This window comes from Rhamphochromis sp. 'chilingali' (assembly GCF_963969265.1).
Source record: "Rhamphochromis sp. 'chilingali' genome assembly, chromosome: 1".
In the NCBI taxonomy this organism is placed as follows: domain Eukaryota; kingdom Metazoa; phylum Chordata; class Actinopteri; order Cichliformes; family Cichlidae; genus Rhamphochromis; species Rhamphochromis sp. 'chilingali'.
The window spans coordinates 5,639,774-5,667,540 of NC_137929.1; the positions used below are offsets into that span (position 1 = coordinate 5,639,774).

Sequence of the window (27,767 nt, forward strand, 5' to 3'; positions counted from 1 at the left end):
CGGCCCGCTTTTTCACGACACTGGACTTAACCAAGGGCTATTGGCAGATTCCCTTGTCTGCCGAGGCCAGGGAGAAAACGGCCTTCTCCACTCCGTACGGTTTGTACCAGTTCGTGACACTTCCGTTTGGCCTGTTCGGGGCCCCGGCCACTTTCCAGCGTCTCATGGACCGGGTACTGCGTCCGCACGCAGCGTATGCTGCCGCCTACCTGGATGACGTGATCATCCACAGCGACACCTGGGCGGAGCATGTGCTGCGGGTGGCCGCGGTCCTGGAGTCCCTGAGGGGGGCGGGGCTCACGGCCAATCCGAAGAAGTGCGCGGTTGGACGGAGGGAGGTGCAGTATCTGGGGTACCACCTGGGGGGCGGGCAGGTGCGTCCACAGGTGGAGAAGATGGCGGCTATCGCATCCTGCCCGCGCCCCAGGACGAAAAAGGAGGTGAGACGGTTCTTGGGGTTGGCGGGTTACTATCGTCGCTTTGTGCCGGGGTTTGCGCAGCTAACCAGCCCCCTGACCGATCTCACTCGAAAGGGTGCCCCGGATCTGGTCCAGTGGACGGGGCCGTGCCAGGCGGCGTTTGTGCAGGTGAAAAAGGCTCTCTGTGGGGAGCCGCTGCTTCACACTCCTAACTTTTCCCTCCCTTTTGTTCTGCAGACTGACGCCTCGGACAGAGGGCTGGGAGCCGTTTTGTCCCAGCAGGTGAGGGGGGCCGACCGCCCTGTCCTGTTCATCAGCCGGAAGCTGGCGGAGCGCGAGCGCCGGTACAGCACTGTGGAGAAGGAGTGCCTGGCCATCCGGTGGGCGGTCGGCTCCCTGCGCTATTACCTCCTGGGACGCTCATTCACCCTCTGTTCGGACCACGCCCCGCTGCAGTGGCTCCACCGCATGAAGGATGCCAACGCCCGGATCACCCGCTGGTATCTGGCGTTGCAGCCCTTTAAGTTCAAGGTGATCCATAGGCCGGGGGCGCTGATGGCAGTGGCCGATTTCCTCTCTCGCTCGCGGGGGGGGGGGGGGGGGGGGGAGTTGGCTCGGCCGGACGGCTCCCCGGCCTCGAACGGGCGGTGGGGGTGTGTGGCGGAGGTGTGGCCCCGGGCGCAGCTGCAGGGGAGGAGTGGAGCAGAAGGCTCAACGGGGCGGTGCTGCGAGGCCGGTAAGAACAGCTGATATTGTTTATGGACTGATGATGGTCTGCTCCGCTGTGTTTATAGTGAGACGAGGAGGAGCGGCCAAGGGAGATCAGCTGGGCTCGAGCTGTCAGACGGTGCGACTGAGTCAGCTGTCAAAATACAAATATATCAATAAATGTGGAAGTTGGCTATACCTGCCTGTGTGTGCATGTGTCTGTGCTTGGTGTACTCCACAGACATTTTATCAAAGTTATAAATAAGCATGCCCATTAACACATAGTGAGTGAGCATGTTGTCTTCCCACGCAGTGAACAGCGGATGCTAATGTTTTTGTCACTTTTTACAGAGTCAAACTCAAAGTAAGGTCAGTGCTTCCACGCTTTAAACGCTGCACGCTCACACTCTCTCCACACTCGATAGATTATCCATTGTTCATCTGCACACAGCTGCGGTTTTAGTAACGCAGTAACGCAGCGTGCTTACGGGAAAGTAACAGTAATCTAATTACCTTTTTTGCAATAGTAATCCCTCACTTTACTCGTTTCTTGAAAAAAGTAATCGGATTACTGCCCATCTCTGGTCGGAGCTGTGCACTTGTGGGTTCCACCTTGTGTACACGTTTATCTTTGCTGTGTGTACTTGTACCTCTGAGTGGAAGCTGAACTCTTGAGTTCGAGTATCGAAGCATCAGCTGTGACGTTAAAGTCCAAACAGCTCGTTCATTTGACGTGCAAATGAACGAAGGTAACGCCGTTTTCATGTGGATGTGTCACTGAGACACTTTCCACATCCACAGCTCACAAAATGGGAAAACTATAGAAGTATAACAATGAAGAAGTTACTATGTTACGGGTCCCAAGGATGAAGACCTCGATGACAAATATGTTACCTGTAAAAGCAGGTGAAGAGCAGAGTAAGGAAGACACGATGCGTCTCTGCTTTCCTCCAGAACGTGTCTGAGTCTGATTTATTTCACACAAATAAATGCTATAAAACACTAAACATGAGCTTTCAATATACTGTTCAGCTGGTTCCTCATTCACATCAATTACATTTACTTATTTCACAACATCAGTGAAATATACTCTTTTTAACTGGTTCAGTTTCTCAAGTTCACACTTCTTTCCATAACAGCTACATCCTTTTATCATATCAATAAACACATCACATTGTCTTCTGCAGTGTCTTACTGGCTAAACAGTTCTATTCAATAACAGCATTGGTAAATACATTACATTTGTTCCCTCCAGTAATTTACTGGCAAAATCACTATTTAGTGCATCATGAAACACAGCTTGTTGAATCAACCCATGAATGCCTCTGTTAGCTACACAGAGTTGCTCAGAGTGCTTGTGTTACACTAGCTAATCTACTCAGTCACTTTAACAGAACTATTAACATTCACATCTCACAGAACTGATTTGATTGGAGCATTACAACACGTTTGCACAGAGCATAGGAGCGCACTGACTCTGCTTCACGAGCGCTCCACCTAACGAGCGGGCTCGCGGTGCGGTCGCGCGGGACACTCCTCTGGTTTTCTCCCGTGTTTACATATAAATAACTTTGGCGGACCGCCTTAACTCTCCCATTCACATTAACGTGGGTAACCATGGTGACAATAAACAACATTTTCGGTGCGAGCACCGTGTACCGACCTGTAAAAGCAGGTGAAGAGCAGAGTAAGGAAGACACGATGCGTCTCTGCTTTCCTCCAGAACGTGTCTGAGGAAGCAGCGGAAGGTGGGCTCCACTTACTGCTCCCCGAAACCCCGGAGCAAGCACCAAAGTTCCGCCCTCACTGCTTTCTAACATAAAATGAATCCCTGTTACATGGATTTTCTATCCTCTTAAAGAAACTGAAAATAAATACATATAGCAATGAAAAATGTCCCGTTACATGAGTGTTTTACACAAAATAATATTCATGTGGTCATTCCCTCACAGGGGTGCCACAACTACACTGCTGTTTTGACAGAGACACAGTGTGTTTATCTAACTTGGCTGAAGCCAAAGTTCTCCAGACAAATTCAGTCTGTTTCTGCCAAGTGTGAACTCACTGGATGAGCGCCAGATACACAGAATCAAAAAGGGATAAATTACTTTTCTTATGTCATGTTCCCGTCACAAACTGGCTCAAGGAGAGGGGAAGCAGGAGTCCACAGATGAAATGTTCCTATAAATAAAGTGGAATTTATTCAAACTTTACCAAAACTTCAACACATCAAATACAAGCAGTTCAGCAGGGAGTGGATGTGTGTTGCATGTGCCAGGTGGATGCAGAGAGAGGCCAGGGCCACGTTCAAACCTGAACACGCTGCACAGTGTTTTCTTCCATTTGTTAGGGATGAATGAAATGCTTCCTTGAAAGGATGTGTGCAGTCACCAGTGGGCGTGGAAGCATGTGCGCCCTCATTTGGTGGGTGTGCAAGAAAAGTCCTCCTGTCACACAGCAATGCCTACATAAATCACACCACTCTGCTTAAAATAATAATGTTTAGTGAAGCAGGTGAAGCAAAGGGCTGCTTTTAATAGGCTGGGAGACCCAGGTGTGCTGCTTTAGCTGCTGAGCCTCTTATGACAGAACAGCGGAGAGTGGTAAGAAGGGAGGAGGGGGTCTGGCTGTGTTTGTGAACGATAGATGGTGTAACTCTGGGCATTTCTCTATCAAAGAGACGCTATGCTGTAAGGACATTGAGCTGCTAGCGGTTAGCATGAGACCGTACTATCTACCACGAGAGTTTACACACGTGATTATGATAGCTGTGTATGTCCCGCCCTCTGCTAACGCTGCAGCAGCCTGTGAGGTCCTGCACACTGTAACCAGCAGACTCCAAACACAGCACCCTCAGGCCCTTTTCCTGATCTCTGGGGACTTTAAAGATGATGTAACCATTTAATTATGGTTACAAAATTAATTATGTAATTAATTATGCAAAATGCAAAACGCTCAGCTGTGTCTCCAATCAAAGCTCTGTAACTTCAGAGGTGATGTTCATATGTTGACTAATGGTTTTCTTTCATTTTTGATGTACTGCAGAATATTTGTATAAAATCCAGGCCAGGAAAATCTCCTTCATGTGTTTCTGTGTTTTGTCTTCAGCTACGTTGACACAAAGGCCTCTGCTGTGACGCTCACACCTTTGATAAAGTCTGGAGAGTGTCAGCTTCCTGTTTATAGATACAAAAATATGTAATGTTGTGAACTCTGGCCACAGCGGCGCAAGAAAAAGGAGAATTACGGGAAGCACTCACAACAGGTAAAATCAAAATAACAAAGTAAAGTAGGATAAAATAAAAACCAACAAAAGAACAACACAATATACTTCCCCGTACTGTTACTGCTAACCTCTGTTAACCTAGTAACTCTTACCTTCTAACTGACAGCTGGTCAATAAACGAGCTCCATAAACGCTCCATATTCACCTTTACATGGAATATAAAGGGAAAAGAAGAAACACAGTGCTGTGTCAGCGTTAGACATATAGATATATCCTTGCTTTTAATACATTTGAAGGTGGGTGGGAGAGGTGCTTCTCCGCGTAGTCTACGGTCTCTTTGGGATCGCTAAAGCTTTTCCTCACATCACCATGGGTCACTAACAGCTTTGCAGGGTATAGCAGTCTGTACCTGACGCCGGTCATCCCACGTAGTCTTCCTCTCATATTTGCAAATGATGCTCTGCGTTTCCAACAGAGGGAGGGAAATCTGGGAGGATGTTTATTTTAAAAACCCTTATACATCAGGTTCTTGTTCTCTGCAGCTTTCAGCAGAATTTCCTCACCAATGTGGTAGTAGTGCAATCTCAAGATGATGGGCCGAGGAAGATGACTTTGTTTGGGACGCTGGCGATTCACTCTATGTGCTCGATCGATGAGTGGCTTCTCCTCGAGAGATAGCGCCTCCGCCAACAGGTGTGAACCAACTCAGTCATCTTGGGTCCCTCTGTGCCTTCTGGTATTCCTGCAGTTCTTAAATTATTCCTCCTGGAGTGCCTCAAGAGCTCCACATCTCTCATCTAACTTCTTTACCTCCGCAGACAAACGCTCCACAGTGGCCTGGAGAGTGGCGATGGTGTCAGAGTGGTTCGAGGCACAGTCCTGCAGTTCAGTCAAAGTGTTATCATGCCTGGCCACGTCGCTTTTTATGTCCGAAATTGAGGGCTGGATGCTCTGGTTCAAGGATGATATCTCGCCTCCTATGGTGGTAGAAATCTCTAATATGCAAGTGTCCAGTGCTAGTTAGTTAGTTCTAGTTCTAGTGGTTAGTGGGGCTTTATTTGATGATTCTAGTGTGTGTTACATTGTTGTCATATTGTTGAGTCGCAGAGCTGTACAGTGTTACAGTTTCTGTAGAGTCTGGTATAAGGAACTCAGATCCCTCTGTGAATAATGTTCACTGAAACTGATCTGTAGTTAATGAACTAGTCAGGATTTACACTAGAGAATGTTTCTGCCATTACATGGCCTGTATTTGTAGAGCGCTTTACTCGTCCCTAAGGACCCCAAAGTGCTTTTTTGCCCAAGGACACAACGACCGAGACGGTCCAAGCCGGGGCTCGAACCGGCAACCTTCCGATTACAAGACGAGCTGCCAACTCTTGAGCCACGATCGGCCCACATATTGTTGTCTTTTGTTGCAGACACCAAGTGTTGAGATCCTGTCTCAACCTCCTACATTCTTCCAGCAGGTTACACATTATTTTTTGTATTTGGAATCAAATATATGTGTCAGTTGGGCCTAGTGCAGGGGTCAGCAACCTTTAACACCCAAAGAGCCTTTTGGACCCGGTTTCCACGCAAAGGGTCAGGGTTCGGGAAAACACTGGGAGCCGCAAATACTTTGTGACATCTAAAATGAAGATAACACTGTGTATATTGTTTTTACCTTTATGCTTTGTGTGAACAACTACAGTGTGTTGCTTATGAAATCCATGAAGTGCTACAGAGAAAATTACATTTGATTTATGTAATGAACACATTTTGAGCTCTTAAAGAAACATAACAAAGGAAAGCTGAACTACAATGATCCATGTAGCAAACACAAACTGTTATATCGCCTTTGGGCTTTTGGAGCCTTGACCTGACTTTTAAAAAAAGCGCGTTCATGCAAACATCGTCGGGTCTGCCGTGATATGTTTACAACGGGACTTCTGCTCCTGAACCTCTGCGCACAGCGTCTGCAGGTCGGGGCTGTACGAAGTCACTTTATCTCTACAGACTGTAAGCTGTCGTCTGTGAGGCGTGAGCGTGTTTGTTTGAACACAGTTCACGGTGGAGAACAGCTGCTGACATAATGTGGATCCAAGATCCATAACTGGCCTACCTGGGGCTGAAAGTCTCCATAAATGCAGGCGTTTCGGCGGCTACACCGACTTCCACAAGTGTGACGCTTAATTTGAGAAAATAATAGAATATAAATGTATTTTTATATTTCAATATCACAATAATCTTCCAATGTAGAACTACAAGTTAAAAAAGAACTAAGATAAATCAAATCCACTTCAGCTAAATACTTCTCATTTATTTCCATCTTACATGCTGTGACTGCAGCCATTCCCACATCTCTGTGAATGGGACTCATGGACATGGATCAGTGGTTGTTGATCAATGGTCCTGAGAATCTGCATAATTAAGATGAAGGAACGGAGCTCCCAGCCCATCGTTCCTGCAGCTGCTTTCAGTCTTTATGCAAATGTCCTGTTTGTAAGACTGAAACCTGCAGCTGAGACTGAAGACGTCACCTGATGATGACGACACGTTTCTCCCACAAAACGCTGCGTCCAGATGAACAGAAGCAACAGACTCACTTTCCTGGATGATTGAGATGCAGCAAGACTTCATTGTGTGTTACTTCTCATTCAGCACAGACACATTATTCCTGTTAGGTCATGTCAGCTGTCACTCAGTACAAGCACAACTGTGAACAACACAAACTTCTCTTCAATGTGTCACAGAAACACTAAGTGTGAGAGCCTGTATGACACACAGGACAGACTGTAAGCTCTGCTGGCTGCACAGCACTTTGTAGCAGTTTTCCAACATGTCCTCCACCCGTGATGTCAGTGGTGGGACCCCAGTCACAGCACTCAGCACCACCTCCTTTAAATGGATTTTATAGCAGTTCCTCCCGTTACTCGGTGCAACGCTTCTTAAATGTGTTTTTGCAGGATAAAACACAGCAGGTGGTGTAGAGAGGACGTCAGCTGACGGAGCAGAGGGAGGCAGACTGTGGATAAATGACAGAGTGAGAGGAGAGCAACCATGACAGAAGCACAGGTGTGGCAGATAGAAGTGGCTTTATAGACACTTATTGTCAGTCCTCGTGCATGCTGTGGAAATAAGTGTCTGTGTCATGAGGTGACATGTGAGCTTATCTTTGGTCAATAAAGCTGAACGACCAGTTTTCACTTTGCTTGTTACGCTTGTTTAGTGACGTCTGGGTTTCTGTGGAGCCCGAATTTTGATGAGTTCTGGTGAAATCATCTGAGATCATCTGAGCATCGGTGAAGAGTCAGCAGAGAAAGTGTGGGACAGAAGTTTGCTTTGGACACATGGACTGAAATCAAAAAGTAACAAACAGGATTTCCAATGGACAGTATGGAGAAGTGAAAGTACACAAAGGCTGTGCTGGAACACGTGTGTTACACTTTTTGACAGCTGAGAACAAAACACAATATTTTGCATCATCTCTGCAGTGTCTCTTCTTTCCTCTGCTGTTGTGCTTTTAGCTCCAAACTGTTTCAAATGGTTTGTCAGCAAGCTGACCTCTGACCTCTGCAGTACTAACTCCTGACCCGTACAAAGAGCGGGCGTTTCTGACCTTTGACCTGCAGCTGTATGTCTCTCAGTCTCAGTTCTTCTCTCCGTCACTGATGGAGCAGGTGTAGTTGCTGCTGACAGTCAGTCGTTTGTTTTCTCAGAGTGAGGCTGAAGTCTGAACTGTTCAGAGCATCAGGTCTCATCAACGTGCGCTGCTGTAACGCCGCTTTGTCCTCTGAGATCACCAGGTATGAAACCTGAGTGCTGACAGAGCAGCATGTTCCCCCTCATTCACCTCCACCACCACAGCCAAGGCATGCTGGGAAACTGAGGACACACAGACGGAGAACTGAAGTGTCTGCTGTGTGTTCATCTCAGAGTCCTCACAGGTGACACATTAGCTCCAGAACACCAAGCCAGGTGTTTGAAGCCTGACAGGGATTCTTCCCATCCAGAGGGAGGATTTAGCTGCACAACAATGAACATTAGTGTGTAGTTTAGAAACACAGACTGTGCCTGCACTGCATCTAGTGAAGAAAAGTGTTACTGCCAGAGAACCAGGCTCCTTTAAAGCAGCTGATATTAAGGTTGAAAAATCAACAATAAGCTGATGTAATCAACGTTTCACAAAATGGTCAGCAGCTAAAATCTGGAGCCGTTCTTTGCTGGTAATTAACAGTTTGTTCTTGTTAGCTAATTATGTCATTAAAGGTAGCAGCAGAAGCCTTGTGTTGAAAGCCCATTCACTCACACATTCACACAGTATGTGTGTGTCTGTGTTACACTGTGGACATCCCTTCTGTTGGAGCGCCATCTTGTGGCAGGTTTAAGAAATGTTCTTCTTGTAAATCCAAACTGATGCACCTCCATAGCAGACTGTGGAGGCTTTCAGTGACATGAAGACTTGATTTATACTGTCATATTCTCCTGTTACACAAAGCACAGCACGCTGAACATGGATGAACTGAAACTCCCAGCATCTGACTGAGGAAAAGCACAAATCATTCTCACACTGACTCCTGCTTGATTTTAGATTTGCTTTCAAATCCTCACACTTTCATATGAAGCACTAAATGGGCTCCAGACTGTTTATCTCAGCTTCCTGTCAAACACACTGCTGCTCACACCGAGGCTCAGTTTACTCCTCCAGCCTGGCTTAACCTGCTGTCTGTTAAAAACAGTCCCACACTCCTCTGTTTAATCCTTCTGATCAGACTCTTTGATTTTGTATTGTTTTTACCTGAACTTGTGTTTTTGACATGGTTCTGTCTGTGAAATAAAGCTCACACACACACTGCTACAGTCCTTCATACACTTAGAAACGAAGCTGCTCCTTTCCTCAGTGCTGACACATAAAGAAGAGTTGGTTTTATATCCAACACGTCTCTGTTCCAGAAAACAGCTTCAGCAGCCTCTGAGTCTGAACTTGGAGTTGGTTATAAGCCACAGGCCTGTGTGCACAGCAATGAGGAAATATAATGCAGTAAGTGAAACATGGATGTGTGGAACAGATTATCCCAAAGGTTGATTCTGTTCATCTGGACGTTCTCAGTGAAACATTTCGTCTCTCGGTCAGGTGACTCCTTTAGTCTCAGCTGACTGCAGCTTTCCAAACCTTTGTCACTGGATCACTCACTTCATCTCCAACGTGTCCCTGACACAGACAGCTGGAGCCGTTACAGCAAAATCATTGATCATCGTTTTTAGAACATTAGCTGGTGTTGGTGGGCAGGCTAGCAGTGCTAATTGTTAGCACTAGTTCTGCTGCTCTCCCTTTGTCTCTGTTATTGTTGGTCTTTAGTGAACAATAGAAAGTGTCTTCATGAGACTGTTGCCTAATGTTCAAATGTAGATAACACCACCTGCACCAACCTGTTACACAGCACAACCCTCTGGTGTAGCTTTGGCTGGAGCACATATTGGCAGCTCCAGTGACATCACCACTCCATGGTGACATCATCTCTACAGACTGTGGCTGTTACATATCCTCACCTGGTAATAATAAGACTGTCCTCAGCTGCACACAGCTCCAAGATGAACAAACTGAAGTAAATACAAATTAGAGTTACGATAGATTGAAATCTTGTAATCAGAGCTAATTCTTAGTGAAACTCTCACAACATCATATCATGATCCTGGGTTAGTGTCTCGGTCTCAGATCACAACATCAGCACAGGCTTGGCTTGGGTGAGGTATTGAGTGGTTCTTGTCCATGACAGCTGCAGGTACAGTGCCATCAGCCATGCTGCACCACATGTCTGCCCAGGAACATTAGTGTGGCTGAGTCTCATGTAAACATTGTGCTAAAGTGGTGGGAAAGTGGCTGCAAGCTGGCTGCACTGTGTCCAATACTCTCAGTATGATATCCACAAACCTCTGAGTGTCACAGAGTGGGCCTGTGCTCAGCTCACTGTGCCCCATTCAATTCTACTTGCATAGTTTTACAAGTAAAATTAAAAGTTGCTCAATGATAAGTTATTGTAGTAACAACTAAGTCCATGGTCATTATTTGTTAATAGTAGCTTAAAGCTTCTGCACCAATCATGGAGCACCAGGTTTAGAGCATGTGGATCTACAAAAGTAAGTCCCAGTAAGATGGGCTGAGCCTTACATACTAGAAGAAACATGTCATTCCCAGCAGATGAAGCGCCCTTTAAAGCAGGATCTCACTTTAAACCTAAAGAACTTGCTATGAGCATGCAGTGCATTCATGGTTATTATTCATACGATTGTGGGGAGCTAATAAAGTGCAACTATCACATTACATTTTATTATTAAATTGTTGTTAACAATCCCTTCACTTCTGCTTATCTAATTCATGGTTGCAGGATGGCTGACAGCTTCCATTAGGCAGGAGGTAATGTCCATTCTGGCCACAGTGCAACCCACAATGTGTAACTGACACTATTATATTGCATTATGTCACATTGTTACATCTTTTTAATAAATGATGACAGTCAGCTGAATTTGCTGCCCCCTTGGTGGAGGACATCAGGATCAGCAGCTGCTGCTCCATCACAAACACCACAGAAGAAGAACACTGGATCAGATTATCTGGACGTGTTTGACAGGGACAGTGTTCATGTTCATGGACATCAGGACAAAAACAGACGATGGAAACCTGCCAGATTTGAGCTAAACTGCTCGTTTCCATGTGTAGTCCCTGGGAGGTCACATGACCAACAAAGACACACAAGCTGTGTCCCAAAACGTCGGCCGCATCCTCCGGAGGCCGCATTTGAAGGCCGATGACGTCACAGCCAGGCGACGAAGGCTGTCCCGATTCCTCGACTCCTTCAAATGCGTCCTTCATTCCCCCGAGTTTGAAGGATGGGTCGGGTGTGTCCTTCGTGGCCCACCATATCCCAGAATTCATAGCGCGGCCCAGCCAAATTTCAGCTGCCAACAATGGCGGCCGCTACTAAGTTTTAAAATTTAACGAGGGAGTACTACTTACTTACAATGAATTCCTTACACTATATAATTTTCCCGTCAGTGTTGGGGAATTCTCAATGGTGCTTGGTGCCATACCCTCAGGGACTTTAATGTTATATAAAAACACTGACAGCTCAATATCTGCCTCAGTCACTCTCCCTGATCCAGCTGAGTCAGCAGTGGGAAAAATCTGCTTTTCACAGGAACTTGGTAACAGCAATAAGAGAATACGTAGTTTATTCCAAGAAGATATCATGTCTCTCCCATATATAGAATATCTTACTGGAACCGACATGTTCCAGATATCACCTGGAAGACAGTCTGGATGATCCCATAAATATCTAATTGTGAACAAGGTGAAGGAAATCTCATATAAAATTCTTCATAAATGTGACCCAGCCAGTCACTATATGGTAACATTTAAAAGAGACATAAATACTAATTGAACTTTCTGTGGGGATCATCCAGAAACTGTGGCACATCTCTTTTGGTTCCTCTACACAGAGATTCTGGAAGAATTTAGCAGTTTTGTTATTGTCCATATTTTAAGGGAGTTTTCTTTACGATGGGAAAATGTTTTATTCTGTTTCTTTAAGTTCCCCAGGAAGAATGATAAATGTTTTTTTTATAAAATATTTGTTAATACTTTTAGCTATTTTATATCCATGAATGTAAGTTTATTAATAAAACACCATATTTCTGCCGTTTTATAAGGATATGAATTGTACATACAATCAATTTCAGACTCAACCAACAAAAAGCCTCTCAGAACAATATTTATATGTTGATTTTTTTCGCCTACTCATATCATCATTTTTTTACTCCTGGTTCTGTATGTTCATGTTCTGGGCCCTGTTTCAGGAAGCCGGTTTAGTGGAAAAACTGAGTAAGTATACCCTGAGTTAACGAAAACTCCGGGTTTTCGGTTTCACAAAGCGAGTTCAGATGAAGCCTCAGTGAGTCACTATGACGACACACTCCGTGAAGCTAACCTGCCCCCTAGCAGGTTTACTACAACTAACCCTGACTGTCTCCGCCCCTTTGTCGGAAACCTGACAGTAGGAAGTGTCAGACATGGCGTGCCCCTTCCTTGAAGAGCCAGTAGATCGTGAAGCACAAATTCTCCGCAGAGCTCTCCGCCGGGAGAGAGTGATCAGAGCGCGTTTGGACATTTTATCATTTCCTGATGATTTTCTGTGCGAACGTTACCGTTTCTCAGCACAATCTCTAAATTATTTGGATAACATCCTCAGGCCATATATTACGCATGTGACACATCGCGGACATGCTCTCAGTTCATTACATATTATTTGTATTGCACTTCGGTTTTTTGCAAACGGGAGCTTTCTGTATAATATTGGTGACGCTGAGCACGTTTCCAAGGCTACCGTCTGTCGGGCAGTCAGGAATGTTACAGTTGCACTGAAACGTCTCCTGTACTCGTTTGTGGTGTTCCCCGGTCATAGACCCACAAGATTTATCAAAGAGGGATGCCACAAAATTGCAGGTATCAGGATGAACGAAACTTAATTTATGATGTGGTGATACTTGAACTACTACTTAAATTTCACATTTATTTTCAGGGTTCCCAGGCGTGATTGGCTGTATAGATGGCACTCACATTCCAATCATTGCTCCTCCAGTAAATGAAGGAGACTATGTGAACAGGAAGTCTTTCCACAGCATCAATGTACAGGTACATAGTTCCCTGTAGCATTTCAAACTAACAAATTATTTCATTATAGTAATGGATGCTAATTTGTGTTCTCTGCACTGTGAAGATCATATGTGATGCTGCCAACATTATCACAAATGTGGAAGCCAAGTGGCCAGGCTCTGTCCATGACTCACAAATATTCCGTGAATGTACACTGAGCACAAAATTTGGACATGGTGAGTTGAGAATACTGTAAAATATATAAAGACCAATTGCTTCAGGGACATTTGAACTGAAGTGTATCCTTCTGTCTTAGGAGAGTTCACTGGCTACTTGCTTGGTGATAGGGGGTATCCATGTTTACCCTATTTGCTTACCCCTTACCCTGACCCTGAACAGGGCCCACAGCAGCGATATAATCTGGCTAATTGCAGGACAAGAGCCAGAATTGAAATGACTATCGGAATGCTTAAGGCCCGGTTCCAGTGCCTGCAAAGACTCAGGGTCACCCCAGAAAGGGCATGTGACATTATTGTGGCATGTGTGATTCTTCACAACATTGCCACAATTAGAGGAGAACACTGTCCTTCTGAACCAAACATCAGCAGTGATCCAAACCATGAACATCCTGACCCTCCCACGGACATACAAGATGGAAGCGCAGTCAGAGACACCATATGTCACAATCATTTCTTTTGACCCATCACCTCAACATGTTGAAAGAAGAATAAACAGATTTTTTGTTCAACTGGCTTTATTGGTCGCCTGTATTTCCTGTACACAAAGTATTAAAAGATGTAAACCTCATAAAGTGTCTCTGTTGCTTCCTCCTCTGTAACAGCTGTCAATGTTTCTTCATTATTTTCCTGTAGTAAAGAAATAAACAACATTGCTGTTCTACTGTAAACTCATATAATCTGTGGAGTATTACTCACAACTGCATGTTGGTCTGGCTCAACAGGAGGCTGCACCAGATGCAGTACACCACCACCATCAACTGATAGAATATGAGGTTTATACAGGTCACTTATAACTTACAAGGGACCAAATGGCAATTAACAAACATACCAATCACCTTACACTTCATTGTCATTATGCTCTCAAAGACAACCAAGACTGAGGGAAGGCAAAATCAGTAGGAAAATAACTTCACTACAAAATAATCCATTATGGTAAAGAGTTTATCAAATGAATGAGTAGCACTGCAAAGGTGACTGTGAAGAAAGGATGTATGCACATCATGTATTATTTTGGATTTACCCCTTATGTAGGCACTTGTGTCTTGCGGGGTTATTGACTCAGAGGATGTCCCCGCAGAGATGCCTTCGGCCACAGGGCGCCCACTGTTTTGGCTGAGGGCAACTGCTCAGCCTCTGTGAGTGGTGGTGGTGGAGGACCCCCACCTGTTTTTCGGGCCTCCGCTTTTTTTCTGTTGGCTATAACGGGTCACATTTGAGCATACAGAGTAAGCAAATATGTACTTGTAATGTGCTCAGATAATTTCAATAAGTGCTTACAGAAAGAAAATTAATGTAGCCTCTAACTGCAATTGATTTACATCGGACAAACAGACCAAGCACTATGGCTCATAATACAATTACACCTTACCTGTTTGGACTATATTTTTATATTTCATTTTTACTTGCTGCCAGGAACGTTTGGGGCCTGTTGGGTTGCACCTGCGCTCACATCACGTCACAAAATAAAATGTATAAAATAACAAATAAAATAACATATGATAAAATAACGTGTTAAATGGGTGGAAATCCCTAGATCAATGCTTAGATTAACACTCACGCATTGACTCTGTCGGCTATGTTTTGCCATGCATGCTCTCTTTCTTTTGCAGCTGTGGCTGTGTTACTTTTTTTCCGCAAAATTTGCATGTTATCGGCATATGCTGCCATCAGAATTTCGGCCTCAAGCGCTGTGAAATACATTGACCGCGCCTTCTTTCCCTCCGTCTCCATGGTGACTCGCTTAATCTGTGCTCCGCTTATCAGGGCTTTATGTATCCTCGTCCGCGCGCTTCACTTGGGGTTAAAGCAACTCCGCGTTGACTGAACTAATTGTTATCAGCCTTTCTGAAACCGAATATTCCGAGTTGGACAGTTCGGGGTTACTCAACCCTGCGTATCGTTTTTCACTCTGAGTTTTCTAAACCGGCTTCCTGAAACAGGGCCCTGTTCTTTTGTAAACTTCATCTGTTTGTATGTTGTATACTCATTGTGTTTCAATAAAGTTCGATTTAAAAAAGGTACGTTCTAAACGAAGCTTCAGACGTCACTGATCACGTGACTCTGGCCAAACGAATCAAGCCTCGACACGGTGCTTCTGAAGCAGCGCGTTGATCTTTCTGACACACGCACCGGAGCGTCAGCTTCAAGCGGACCATCACTACGTCTCACATCTAAAGGTGTCAAGGTAACTTTGAACTGAGTTCAGTCAATCTGGAGTTTTTCCAAGTTTTCTGTTGCTCTCTGTGAGAGAAGAGCGTTAAAGGCGGGGCTCTCCAGAGTCCAGCAAAACAGGAAACCACAGCTGGGTGTGTGTAAGTGTGCAAACCAATAGAATGCATCGTGGTGGGGGGGGGGGGGGGGGCATCACGGGCAAGAAAAAAATGAAATAATCGGTCGTACCCATGCTTCCCCGACGTCATGCCAGCGCATATTGGGAAATTCGTAGGCACCGATCGGTTTTCTATCAGCCATTTGCTGGGAGTAAGGGCGCCCTCCGTTTGCGAGGTGCGCCTGCTGCTGGCGGCACAGGGAGGAGAGGGCGGGGCGGCGGGGAGTCTCTGGCTGGCTGGAGCGGCATCTAATAACCAACTCGCAAAACAAAATAAAAACAACAAACAGATATTATGATACAGACTTATAATCTGCACCCATGTTTTTTCTAAATTCTATAAAGTGAGCGCGAGAGCCCTCGGTGCGCCTGCGCGCTGCTGAAGTCAAAGTAAACTTTATTGTCATCTCCGCTACAGACAGTCCAGCATATAGAGAGACGAGACGACGAGGCTGCAGTTACAGCGGTGCAAGTAAACAAACAATAAATATAAGAAGAGTAAGAAAATAAATCTACACTTTAGGACTCGAGGTAAAGGATCAATAACAATTTAAATTTATAATTTACAGTTTGATGATTTAAAGTCTCACACAACCCGTCAAAAGGGGCGGGGCCGGCTGCTTCCAAGTAGAGCACATTTCATTTATAATGATGTAAATCCAAGCCCATCATGGATTCACGATCTGAATCCTGGGTTGTGTGAAATCCCAGAAATCAACCTTAGACAAAGTGAATCTGTGAACTAAGGTGTAGGTCTGTTAGGCAGGGCTGTGCAGAGAGGTTTAAAGGGGCGGGTGCTCAAAGTTAAAAAGGAGCACATTGAACCAGGCTGAATAACAACAACACACTTTCATCAAGAATCTAATATGGGCAACAAGGCAAAGCAAACGTAGCCGATGCTTTACCTGATGGGTACAATGTTGCTGTTGAGGGGTTGCTGTGGATAGTGCTGGAGGGCAGGCAGGGCTGGACTGGGACAAAAAATCGGCCCGGGCATTTTGACTGGAGACCGGCCCACCAAAAATGTGATGTCATTCATGGATAAAACCGCAAAGGATTCTGGGAACTTTTGGCAAGCGGTACTAGCGCATACAGGCTTTCAATTGAACTCAGTTACATAGCGATAAAAAGAAACACAAAAAATGGCAAGAAGCTGCTGTATTATTAACTGCAATAGCCGGTGTTGTGCCAAAAAGTGATTGTCTGCCAAAAACTGATTTCCGGTATTTGCAAAGAAACTGATTGCTCGTATTTAAATTGCTATAAATAACTTGTTGGGCTATAATATGTGAAACATATGTCAAATGCATCCCTCATGGATGACATAAAGTCATACTGAGCTACAAACAACATTAGTGTAACAAGGTAGAAGCCGCAATCAGTCTTTGGCAGTGACTTTTATATAACCTTTATTTATGCCGTAAAAAAAATCTAATTAACATTAAAAATGTATTTTTTAAGAAGTAGTTGGACAGCAGAAATGGCTCAAATATTACAATTATTTTTCCACTACTAATTAATTACCGTTGAGCTCAAAGGTTATATTAATACACGGTTAACGAATGTGTATTTATGACGACGATTTGTGAGACGAACAAAGGTAAACGTACCTTTGTTCGTACGATGGTCTTTCGGTGCATTTCAAGGTCTTGTACCCATCCGTCGGTAAACTGTACCTGGGCTTGTTGCAGTGACCTGAAGTTACTAAACTTCATGAGTGTATGCACTCACTCCAAGAACCGTATAATTATAAATCTGAGCGTGGTGAAAGTTGGGCAGCACGCTAACGTCTTTTGTCCCTCTGTGTGCTCGTAAGGGTCTGACCCTTTCACTCCTTTGATTTTTCCTCGTATCTTTTCTTTGTCTTTTCGTCGAGTCTGTCTTTGTACGGACCGGCATTGTTCTCCGTCGTTTTGTACATACCTTTTTTGTGCGGCAAAGAAAAAACAAGAAGGTATTGGAACCAGAGAATGAACGTTTTGTGGTGCTGCAATTGCAAATGCTTGTATTTGATGCGGTACTTGGATTGTTTTGCCAGGAGTTCCCGGCATGCAATGCGCAAAGTCACGTGGTCTGTCAATCGCTATAGGAAAAACCATAAAGCCTTTGCATGAAAACAACTGCTTTGATGTACACTGCCTTGTTGGTATATATGTATCAATCTAATAAAGTTAAACCTACACCATTCTCCCTATTCGGGATTTTAAACAGTACATAGCGGAAACAAAAAGACTGCTTGGTAGAGTTAACCTCCTGAACTATCTACAGCACATGGTAGAAACCTGAAATTAAGACCAAGAACACTAGAGGTGAGACATGATCATTAATTAATATTAAAATTAATAAATGACAGATTTAGAGATATTTTCATAAAGTATTTATTTACCAAAACAATAGAAAACAGCATGGTAGCACAATATATTTTGTTAACACAGCAACCTTTAAATATGAAAGGAGACAGAGAAAGAAAGGTGAGAAAGAAGAATAAGAATAACACTTAATTGAGTTTTTGATGGCATTTTACACACAGTACTAATACAGTATCTAGAAAATATGGGAAAATACTGGCATCATATACAGTACTTACTTCTGAAGAAATTATATGGGACCCTGAAAAACAGGACACAAGTGAAAGGACAAAGAACTGTGAATGGCAATTGATGGACTTGCTCAGATGATCACAGTACTGGCATCTTTATTCCAGAAAGGAATTAGAGAAATCATATACACTAGTACTTACGTTGATGAACTTAAAAAGTTGAATGGTCTCGAACCTCTTAAACAAACAATGTATGATCAGACCCTGACAAACAGGACAGAAAGGAATAAAGATTAGATGAATATTAAAATCTATAAAGGACAGATTATGATTGAATTGTATCACCAAAGACTATTCACTCATCAATAAAAGGTCACCTACAACACTTCCACAGCAGCAACACTGAACATATCTTAAGACATGGAAACCTTTATGAAGTGAAAGGACAGACAGTGAAGGTTGAGAAAGAATTGTACTTAATAGATTTTTACAGACGATGACAGTACTGGTATGCTTACTCTAGAAAAATGGTTGAATCATATTCCATATAGTACTTACTTAAAATGAACACACTTCAGTCCTCCTAAAATGACTGACAGCATCTGAAATGAAACAATGACAGATTAAGACTGTAAGAATATATGTTTATAAATGCCTAATACTCCAATCTCATATTTATTCTATCTATTAAGATGGACAAATTCTAAGCATTTACCAATCACTTGACTTGTTTGAAGTGAAGGTAGATACTAAATGTATTCATTTAGGCAATAACAATAAAGCTGAATTTAATATTAACAATAGATAATTAGGAATGTTTTGCTCATTTTTATTTCACCTCACCAGGTTACAAAAGGAGCTTTCTCAGCAGGTCACTCTTCTCAGCTACCCTGTCAATGACCATGTCAGAGTCCAATGACATGAGAATGTCCTTTTCAGTGGCCATCAGCATAAACATCTCCAGCTTGTTTGCAGACAGGCTGCTTCGGAGTCTGCTTTTAATGAACTTGAGTGTAGAGAATGTTCTTTCACAGGCAAAATGAGTGAGGGAGAGGGTCAGCAGGTACTTGTATGCCAGCCCAAGGAGACGATAGGCATCAGACAGCATATTGAACCGCCTGAGTATTTGATAGCAGCACAGTGGGCAATTTTTGCAAGAACCACAGCTTTCGGTCACAATTTCACTTTCTTCGTCCCATTCTTCAGATCTGTCCTTTGCTGTTCTGGTCGTGTACTCATCTACATGTGATGTCTTAAGCCTTTCCCACTGTTCAGCAAAACGTTTCAGTTCTGACTGAAGGTTATTAACTGTAGCCCTGCTGTCAAATTTAAGTAGACAGGCGCTGAGGTTCTGAAATGCATTACTTGGAAGAGAAACTGTTCTGACCTGGCTAAACTTCCTGGGGTCCAACCATGCCAAATCGGCAAGAAGAGGGCCATGTATGACAAATCGTCTGTGGATTGCTTCAATAACTGTGTCCAGGATGATGTTGTGCACTTTCACCTCATATGATTTCTCAGCATTGATTTGCAACTCATCTTCAGGCATCTCTCCGGCCATGCCTTTTCTCTTTTTGGCTCTCTTTTTAGGTAGTTCAGCCTCCACTTCCATGTCTGTGTTGTTCTCCCTCTCCTCTAGTTTTTGATTTGTCTGTTTCACAAATGTGTCTGCAGCTGTCTTCACAGTTGGAAAGTCCCTGGCAATACTTTTGAGGCCATCTTGTGTGGCAGTCACCATATGATGGGCAGAGAGAATGTCCATCCCCTTTGACTGGAGGTACTTTGACAGAGGAGTTGTTTGCTCAAACACTCTAAGAAATATCTGTGCTGTTAACACAGTTTCATGCTTCAAGAGACACTCTTTAAAGCCTCGTGCTTTGGCACAAACAGCTGGCTTTTCTTTTCCCCTCTTTTCAATGGCTTCCATCGTCAGCACTACATCAACGAAGAGGCCATCATCTGGTTTTCCAAAATGTCCAAAGATTTTCTGGAGGGCATCATGCTTGGCCCACCACCGTGTCTCACCTATTGGACTGAGGCGTCTGTGTCTTGTGTTTTCGGTTTGTTTCTCCCACAGATTAACCCTGTGATAGGACTCCTTGATGAACACAGCTATGTCATTAAGTAAATTAAAGAGTGATCCACTTTCAATGACACTTTGTGTTGTGTCAGCAATCACAAGATTAAGTATGTGTGCATAGCACCACACATGCACATGAGTTGGAGACTGGGCAGTCATAAGTGCTGAAAAGCCTTTGTACTGGCCCTGCATATTTGAAGCACCATCTGTTGCATTCCCAATGCACATGGCCTTGTCTAGATTCAGATGCTCTAAAACTCCGGAAAGCAAGTTTACAAAGTACTGCCCCGTGGATGCTTCGCACCTCACTATGGAGACAAGCCTCTCCTGCACAGACTCAGTAACATACCTGATGATTACTGAACACTGATCATAACCTGTGATGTCTTGGGTTGTGTCTAGCTGAACAGAAAACATCCCAGCTTTCTGGACATCACTGGCGATGCTCTCTTGAAGGAGATGGCCAAGTGCATCAATCACTGAGTTGACAGTTGTTTTGGAGAGTAGGGTGATGAGAGATCCTCTACCTCTTGATCCACTGGTCTGATGCAACTTCTTGCTTTTTTCAATGCAGTCATTCAAATGTTCTCCAAGGCACATATCATACTTGCCTAATAACACAATCAGCTCCAGAAAGTTACCATGATCGATGGTGTTATCACCTAAAGTGTATGCAGCCTCATTCTCCACATGCCTATAGCTGAGTCCCCTCTTCCCAAGTACTTTGATCACATCCACTATACGCTCTAAAACTTGCCGTCTCTTTTTCACTTGTGCTCTGTGAGCTGACAACTGACTGCCAGCAAACAAGCTCCTGATGTTGCCTTTTGAGCACCTTAAGAAAAAAGCTTCAGCACAGGTCTGGTGTGTATTGCTCTTTTCATGCTCCTCTGTGCGCAGATGTATATGTCGCCAGTCACTCATGCCTGTTATAAATGTGCTGGTGTCAGTCCGCCTTGCAAATGCCAGACACACAAAGCAGAACAATAAATGGCGTTCTTTGCAATAAGTAAGCCACTTCCTGTTGGTGCCATCTTTACAGCTGAACACCCTCATCACAACTGCACTGCTACTGTTCTGCTGTGGGTGGTAATCTAAGAAGGCCTGTAATATGGCAGGTTCAGGGCGAGCAAAGTAATCGATGCCCTGGCTCTCACTCTCTTGCTCTTCCATCTCTCTCTCTTGCTCCATCTCTCTCTCTTGCTCTTCTCTCTCTCCTGCTTTTCCATCTCTCTCTCCTGCTTTTCCATCTCTCTCTCTTGCTCTTCCATCTCTCTCTCTCCTGCTCTTCCATCTCTCTCTCTCCTGCTCTTCCATCTCTCTCTCTCTCTTGCTCTTCCATCTCTCTCTCTCTTGCTCTTCCATCTCTCTCTCCTGTTTTTCCATCTCTCTCTCTTGCTCTTCCATCTCTCTCTCTCTTGCTCTTCCATCTCTCTCTCTTGCTCTTCCATCTCTCTCTCTTGCTCTTCCATCTCTCTCTCTCCTGCTCTTCCATCTCTCTCTCTCCTGCTCTTCCATCTCTCTCTCTCCTGCTCTTCCATCTCTCTCTCTTGCTCTTCCATCTCTCTCTCTCTTGCTCTTCCATCTCTCTCTCTCTTGCTCCATCTCTCTCTCTTGCTCCATCTCTCTCTCTTGAGCTTCCATCTCTCTCTCTTGCTCTTCCATCTCTCTCTCTTGCTCTTCCATCTCTCTCTCTCCTGCTCTTCCATCTCTCTCTCTTGCTCTTCCATCTCTCTCTCTCTTGCTCTTCCATCTCTCTCTCTCTTGCTCTTCCATCTCTCTCTCTTGCTCTTCCATCTCTCTCTCCTGCTCTTCCATCTCTCTCTCTTGCTCTTCCATCTCTCTCTCTCTTGCTCTTCCATCTCTCTCTCTCTTGCTCCATCTCTCTCTCTTGCTCTTCCATCTCTCTCTCTTGAGCTTCCATCTCTCTCTCTTGCTCTTCCATCTCTCTCTCCTGCTCTTCCATCTCTCTCTCTTGCTCTTCCATCTCTCTCTCTCTTGCTCTTCCATCTCTCTCTCTTGAGCTTCCATCTCTCTCTCTTGCTCTTCCATCTCTCTCTCTTGCTCTTCCATCTCTCTCTCTTGAGCTTCCATCTCTCTCTCTTGCTCTTCCATCTCTCTCTCTTGCTCTTCCATCTCTCTCTCCTGCTCTTCCATCTCTCTCTCTTGCTCTTCCATCTCTCTCTCTCTTGCTCTTCCATCTCTCTCTCTCTTGCTCCATCTCTCTCTCTTGCTCTTCCATCTCTCTCTCTCTTGCTCTTCCATCTATCTCTCTCTTGCTCTTCCATCTCTCTCTCTTGCCCTTCCATCTCTCTCTCTTGCTCTTCCATCTCTCTCTCTCCTGCTCTTCCATCTCTCTCTCTTGCCCTTCCATCTCTCTCTCTTGCTCTTCCATCTCTCTCTCTCTTGCTCTTCCATCTCTCTCTCTCTTGCTCCATCTCTCTCTCTTGCTCCATCTCTCTCTCTTGCTCTTCCATCTCTCTCTCTTGCTCTTCCATCTCTCTCTCTTGCTCTTCCATCTCTCTCTCTCCTGCTCTTCCATCTCTCTCTTGCCCTTCCATCTCTCTCTCCTGCTCTTCCATCTCTCTCTCCTGCTCTTCCATCTCTCTCTCTCCTGCTCTTCCATCTCTCTCTCTTGCCCTTCCATCTCTCTCTCTTGCTCTTCCATCTCTCTCTTGCTCTTCCATCTCTCTCTCTCTCTTGCTCTTCCATCTCTCTCTCTCTCTTGCTCTTCCATCTCTCTCTCTTGCTCTTCCATCTCTCTCTCTTGCTCTTCCATCTCTCTCTGCTGCTCTTCCATCTCTCTCTGCTGCTCTTCCATCTCTCTCTCTTGCCCTTCCATCTCTCTCTCTTGCTCCATCTCTCTCTCTTGCTCTTCCATCTCTCTCTCTTGCTCTTCCATCTCTCTCTCTCTTGCTCTTCCATCTCTCTCTGCTGCTCTTCCATCTCTCTCTCTTGCTCTTCCATCTCTCTCTGCTGCTCTTCCATCTCTCTCTCCTGCTCTTCTGTCTCCTCTGTCACAGACTTCTCCACTTTTGATGATAAATCAGCTGGTGCAACATGGATTGGCACAATTTGTTAAGACTTTGAGAAGTTTGAGAAACTAACCTTAAGCATAAAATAAAATTTACTATCAGTAACTTCATAGCACCCGCCCAGCAGTATATAAACTCTGTCATGCTACTTACGCTGTACGAGTTATTCTAAGCGACTGTATAAAGTCACCACAACGAAAACAAACTACAACTAAAATTAGTTTATATCTGACACAGATAGACAGCAGGTCATAACTTCTTACCTGAAGTTCAGTTCCTCTGCCACTATGACCGGCGGCCGCCTCGGGTCTCTCCTCCTCCTGCCTCCCTTTTCCTTCATCCACCTGCTGGCCTCCACCACTTGCTGATCTTGCTAAATCTATGGAAGCTATGCCATAGCTACCACCAAACAATTCAGTAATTTTCACACATTTGGCAGCGTCTGCCTGAAGGGCTTGTTTCTTTTTGGCCCTAATTTTTTCGGCACCTCCTTTCCTTTTTTTGTTCTCCATTTTCTTTAGTTCATCTATAAGATTGCTAAACATGGGGGAGGGTGCATCCGACCTCCTCGGCTGTAATTGGTCCAGCCCAGAGTCGATCATGACCAATTGGCCAATCCAACACCTTTCATTGTTTATACCCTTCCCAAAAAAAACCCAAAACAAAACAAAAAAAAACGGTCGGCCCATAAAAACAAAAAATCGCCAGCGGCCCACCGGGCAAGTGCCCGGTATGCCCGATGGCCAGTCCAGCTATGAGGGCAGGGCTGTGTTGGTCTGAGACTGTAGACAGTAAAAAGTCCACAGGAGAGATGGTAGCTGATTAAACAAGTGTCATGAGATAATAACAAAATGCAAAGATTGGTGACAGCGCTTGGAACCATAAGGCAACAAAAAACTGTGAGAAATAATTTAGGCTCTGCCTGTGAATCACTCTTTGCTTCTCTTCTTCCTTCCATCCCATCATTTCATATATCACTCTGCACTTGCTGTCTATGTGAGAACAAGGCACAACTTGCTATTGCAATAAACTATAATCTAATTATCCACACCTAACAACTCCAGCACTTAATCTATAATAAAATGATGACAGAAAAATGTTATAGCCCTGCCTTTAGTAGCCTCACACAGCTCCTACTGTTTCCTCCTCATGTCCTTACCAGCCATGTCTGCACAATGTTATATCATGAGTAATATTTTTTTTAAAAATCCATCTAAATAAAACACACACATGCACACACAGTGACACTTTAGACCTTCTTCAGAATACTGTATATACTATGGGCATCATGGTGCTGATCCAGAATCCTTACATTATTATTTATTACGAGAGCTACAATAATAAAGCAAAGAGGAGGGGGAAGTAATAAATATGAAATAATGTATTTATGATGATTCCATGTGTTTCACTATCCACTCTGTGCAGGGCAAAGCTTATTACATGTTTAAACTGTAGAGATACAATCATTTTACTGCTGTAACATCCAAATTTTGTCTCATTTAAAATATAAATCTAATATAATCTGCTTCTTAATGTATGTTCTTTAAAATACAGCTTGTGTGTTTAATATATTATAATTATAATAATGCATAATTATGGGGACATGCATATTAGATCGTTTTTAGTGAAATATAATCCCTCCAGAAAGGCAGGAAAAGCCCGGAAACTTACTTTAAAACTAAATATGTTCCCTAAAACAGTGACAGAGCTACAGACCCATGACAGCCTTACACAGGTAGCCAGCAGCTGTGACCAGCACTACCTGTGCAGTTAATAAAAGCACAGGTAATGTTTGTCGCGCTGTTGCACACACAGCACGCTCGTTTGTTTCAGTTCGTCAGTAGCAACAAGACAGCTTACCAACGTGTACGTAATAAGCTAATACTCCTGGGTGCTACACACTACAGTGTGCGCTGTACACCTACTTACTGGTTTTGTCGCATCAGTCTGTGTCTCTGAGTTAACTTGTGTTTCTCCTACAGCTCCGGACCGCAACAAATGCGCGTGCTCTTTGTGAGCTCGTTCCCGGCTCGTAACCAGCGCGTTCTGCCGTCAAGGGCGATCATTGGTTAAATGTGATCATGTGACTGATGCAAGCCAGATCCTTTCATTTAGCAAAATGTGATTAATAGTTAAATATTATTGTTGAGGGGCACAGACAGGACTCCGCACGCACACACACACACACACACACACACATTAAAAAAAAAAAATAATAATTAAAAAAAAAAAAGTTGCCTCAACAGAAGGGCACCTTGGGCACCATCAGGAAAGGGGCGGGTGCTCAAGCCCCTCTAGCCCCCCCCCCCCCCCCCCCCCCCCCCCTCTGTACGTTCCTGCTGTTAGGTTAATTGTGCTGATCCTCGGGTTGGGGGATTTGTGTTTGTACTGGAGCGCAAAATTCAAACCAATGGAAGATGGACAACAAAAGTTCAAAGCCATCAGGTGCTCAGGTTAGAAAAAAGAGAAAAGATGCAGGTAAGCAGACGTGTGATTGGATAATGGCAGGTCATCCTGAACCAATCAGACTAAACTCCAAACAATACATTATGTTACAGATTTTAATATTAATTAGTCATTGTTACTTGTTGATTTGTCCTTTTCTCATTGTGTGACGAATTATGACGACTGTTTGGTAGCTGTTATTGTCTCTCTCTCTCTCTTCATGTGTGTTTCTCTGGTGAAACAATAGTTTTGTGTTAATGTTAGGGCTGCACGATTTTGCATAAAATGAGAATCACGATTTTTTGGCTTAGAATTGAGATCATGATTCTCTCATAACAACAAATAAACATAAAAACAACAAATGTCTCACGTTTTGTTGTTGCAGCAAAATGTTGTCCTGCTTGAAATTCCGTCTCCACCGTTGCTCGACGCTGCGTATACAGAGCAGGTAGTGCAACAATAGAAAAATAGTTGCGGGACGGCACTGTGTAGCGTTTGTCTAGGGTGTTGATCGTTTTCCTAAATCCCTCGTTTTGCACAGTGTTGATGGAGCCATATTGTAGGAGCCATATTGTCAATCCTCAAGGATTGACGTACGCACGATGTAGTTATAAAACAGGGTTTATTCTGGTCTTGGCAACCCGTGAGAACTGCTCACGGACAAAACAATAAAACAAAAACATCACATCAAAATGCGCTCTTGTACGTAGTGTCAATCAATCAAAAAAAATCCTTAATTACAGAAAATAAACCATTTAAAATACACAAACCTCGTGAGCTGACATCCAGGAGGTGCTAAATAGAGCTTTATGGCCTTATTGCCTTATCTTCCATCTTCTTCGTCAATTATTTTCACTCTTTAAACAATATTTTCTCCATGTGTGGAGCTAACTGTGAGTTGCAGCATGCAGACACCATGTGTGCTAGCAAAAGAAAAGTGGCTGGGTGGAGACCCAAACAGCAAAGCTGTACCCTACACAGTTCACCACCAGAGGGTGCAAAGGAACAAAATCCAGACATACAGCTTAACAAATATCAAATGCAACAAACATCAAATGCAAAAGACCGTTACACTCCCACCAATCACTTGTGATTAAAAAGAATAAAGTATTGCCTATGAACTAATGAACGGCTTTTGAATGAACTATCGTGAATTATCCTTTAAGCAGAGTGCGGTGGAGAATCGTCTTCCGCTTCCATCAGAATGACTGTCTTCTGAATGGGTCTTTCCAGGTGCACAGGTTTGGAGTTACGTTTTCCTGTTCTATCCAGGGTTGGATCACTCAGCAGCAATTTCACCTTCCTCACTTTTCCATCCTTTCCAGGATACACTTCAATGATCCTTGCCAACTTCCACTGGTTGCGTGGAGTTATCTCATCCTTCAGGAGGACAACATCATTGATCTTAGCATTTCTGTGCTCTTTGGTCCACTTCTGTCTTCCTTGAAGATTTAACAAATACTCCTTTTTCCACCTTGTCCAGAAAGTGTTGGCAAGTAGTTGAACACGACGCCACCTCTTACGGAGATAAAGATCTTCTTTCACAAACCTTCCTGGAGGTGGAGAGATGATTGTGGACTTCATGGTTAGTATGTGATTCGTTGTTAAAGGTTCTGGGTTTGATGGATCACATAGTTGGTCAGTAGTCAATGGTCTGCTATTAATCACTGCCATGACTTCATACAGGAATGTCCTCAGAGAGGAGCTGTCGAGTTGTTTGGCTGATTGTTCCAGAATGGACATGAGAACACTTCTTATGGTGCGAATTTGTCTTTCCCAGACACAACCCATATGACTAGATGCTGGGGTGTACATGAGAAACTCACAGTCCAGTTTCCCTAGCTTGGCTTGATCCATTTCCTTAAATGCTCCAATAAACTCATTTCTAGTGCCGACAAAATTCGTGCCTTGATCACATCTTATCTGACGAACTGTACCTCTGATGGCCATGAATGCACGTAATGAGTTGATGAGGGAATCTGTAGAGAGATCGTCAAGCATTTCAAGATGCACTGCTCTGGAGCACATGCAAGTGATTAGCAAGCCATAACGCTTTAGCTCCTTGCGGCCTTCTTTGACATAAAAAGGACCAAAGCAGTCCATCCCACAGTAGGT

The 27,767-nt window shown here is 44.0% G+C and overlaps 2 protein-coding genes across 3 annotated transcripts in view; one reads left to right on the forward strand and one right to left on the reverse strand.

Annotated features, from left to right (window-relative positions):
* The window catches only part of LOC308397583 (uncharacterized protein), a 33,958-nt gene extending 31,079 nt beyond the window's left edge, over window positions 1-2,879 (reverse strand). Inside the window, exon 1 of the mRNA XM_080883559.1 lies at window positions 2,791-2,879. The gene's annotated coding sequence lies outside the window, so the exon portion shown is untranslated. The remainder of the gene's footprint in view (window positions 1-2,790) is intronic.
* LOC308398346 (uncharacterized protein) overlaps window positions 1-27,767 on the forward strand; it is a 178,563-nt gene that overhangs the window by 139,034 nt on the left and 11,762 nt on the right. The gene's annotated exons all lie outside the window — the stretch shown is intronic.